Source organism: Rhagoletis pomonella, unplaced genomic scaffold (genome assembly GCF_013731165.1).
Source record: "Rhagoletis pomonella isolate Grant_MI unplaced genomic scaffold, Rhpom_1.0 Rhpom_scaffold_00006, whole genome shotgun sequence".
NCBI lineage: Eukaryota > Metazoa > Arthropoda > Insecta > Diptera > Tephritidae > Rhagoletis > Rhagoletis pomonella.
This window is the reverse complement of record NW_023458560.1, coordinates 72,215,364-72,218,245: the sequence shown is the minus strand read 5'-3', so window position 1 is coordinate 72,218,245 and position 2,882 is coordinate 72,215,364.

Below are 2,882 nucleotides of genomic sequence, written 5' to 3'. Positions count from 1 at the left end.
TGTAAGTATTTTCAATGAAAATAAATTTATATATAAGTGCATTCCCAGTGGGAAAATATGATGTAATGCCTGTTTTTTTTCTGCTTTTAGTACCGAAATTTTCATCATGGCTAATGGCATCTATTAGTAAAGCACAAAATGAACACCTCCGATGATACGTTGCAAGCCTTTGTTAAAGTAATAGGGAATTTACATGAGGCGATTTTTCAGGCGATTTTTAGTTGAATGCAACAATCGCCTGGTGTAAACGGCCTTTCAACTAGTCGCTTCCAATGAAGTTGGTCGGCTGCCTACTTTCGTTCAACTTTTGATTCAACTAATCGCCTGTGAAAGTTGAATCATGTAAATTCCCTATAAGGGAGATTCGGCAGGGAAGTGGTAAGGACTAACGGGTGACGCGTAAGTTGCTGGTAAGGCATTATTACTGGCTCCTATGTACATCTTTCCTACGGGGTATGTATTTATGTATATATACATACATGCATACATACTAATTATTTAATGCGCTTTGTTTACTTTTGCTGGAGGTGAACCAGTGTAGAATTTTAAAAGTATATTTAGCGCATTGTAGGAATGTTGAAATGGAAAAAATGAAAACAAATTAATAAGATAAATTAAAATTTGGCAAAAATAGCCGCGAATCAGACGAACGCACGCAGTGGTGTAATATTTTGTATGTGCATTAGATTGGTCTGAAAACGCATAGGAAAATCATTTTTTTTTGTTGGAATGTTCCTGCCACCAACCCATAGAACTAAAAAATAACTAAAATGAGGAGACCCGTGTTTTTTCTCGTTTTAAAAGAGTATATTAAACTTTTACAGTTAATTTTGTGTTTCGAAGATCTCCAAAAGAAAATTTTTTATTCGATCAAAAAATATTTGCTTTTAACTTATCTATAGCAATTCTAGGAAATATTGTACTTTCCTCGTGTGCAATATATGGAAAACTCAAACCGATTTTTAGATGGAGAAATATGGTTGTCCCTATTTTCGATATTCTTCAATTCTCATGTTGGCTGGAAAATATATTGGTGCACCCTAATGTATGTACATACTTTTATAAGTATACATTAGTAGTATTTTTATTAGTGTCATAGTTTTTAATAATTATAATATCATTTAACATTTAGATCCAAAGTTCAATATATATCAAGTTCCACTTGCGTTAGGTTAGGTATCGGTCGCGTGAGCTGGTCACTTAGAAATTTCTGTAAACCAGTTCACTTTTCACTTTTGGTTTCCATGATTTTACTATGGGCGGATGACAAATTTTCGGGTGAATTTTTGTTTCAGGCGAAACTCAGGATAAGGTAGAATATTTTGCGATCGGAAATTTGTTTCTAGTTCAGCTTTCGTCACTCAAAAAATTTTACCTCAAAGAGGCGTTTTATTTGAATAAATAAACAGATATAAAGTAATTTCGTTTTCTATTAAGAACTCGGACTTATTCGCCTTCAACTCTATATCAATATATAGAGAGAATTGTATATATTATATACAATTAATGTACATCTAAAACATTTGGACCTAAGACCCTACATTGCATAGCTATTGTTTGTGTGACAATGCATATTTACATAAGTACCCAGACGGAAAAATGGGGAGTATTTCAATTGGAACTTCTCGTTGGAAGCTTTATTAGAAGATCGTCCAATATCTCTGGGATTCGAAGGCAGACTAGAAAATCAATTTCCATGGCATTGAAAGTCAAATAAGTATCTTTTAATAGCCCTGCCATTCGAAGGCAGGCGTGAAGGTGTGTTTCCAAGGCAACCAAATCATATAAAAGAAAACATCGCAGAAGACGCTTCCGGGTGTATGTCTACTGCAAAGTTAAATTCATGTGAATTTTTCCGTTCTAAGGGAAACTGTGGCTATTGCATACCAAATGAAAAGGAGTAAAGAATCTCTTCAAAAGATCCGAAGGCCTCTTATTTTCCAATTTTGCCGCCTGGGTATGTGTTTATATGTACATAAATTCTTCATCATATTTTTCACGCGTTTTTCGCTTTCAAATCAACGTCCAATCATTCAAACCACAATTAAAATATGGCTAATTATAAACGCAAACAAATTATGGTTGCTATTGTATTTATTTATTGTTATATTTAATTTTTGTTCTGAAAAAATGTATTTGAATGGCAGATAAATTTTATAAGCTACTTGAGAAAACCATACTCAGAACGCCAAACAGATTGGAAACAACTGGGATGTGCCATGCTTCCACTCAGGGTAAGGTACTACATATACTGCAATTTCAAGATACACTTGATCGACAGAAGTGACTGGAAGCTTAGTGTCGTTCTAAGCGATGGAAAGCTCCTAGAAGGACAGTGGAATAGCATCTGGCGTCTTTTCCAAGTAACTGCTTTTGAGAGAGGACCGCTTATTCAAGCTATATATATAAGCAACGGACAAGAATACAAATTTGTTAATCATGATCGACCCATGTCCTTCAAAACTTGCTTTTGTCTACTACAAGGAAGGTCATCAGGTCGATAATGATTATCGCTATATGCGCTCAACGTTTAATCTCTCGCCTTATTACTAAATATATGACCGCCATTTAAGGAGTGCCGCATAACGATTTTTTATAGAGGAGATGTATATAATCGATTCAGCACTCTCTGTGCCAGTTGCCCGTACTCCGGAAAAAGCGCAAATTTCTATACTTCTTAGAGAACTTAGAATGTATAGAGGAAACTCCATTATGGAGTCTACTAGGATTTGCCATAAACTAAAGGGCATGTCTATACCTCCGTTAACCGAAACTGTCTAGCCTAACCCAACCTATTGGCGGGCTTTTTAGTAAGATTTAAGTTTCTTATTATCGGAATATTTCGCGAACAAGCGGACTTGTTTCACAACGCTAGGTAACAT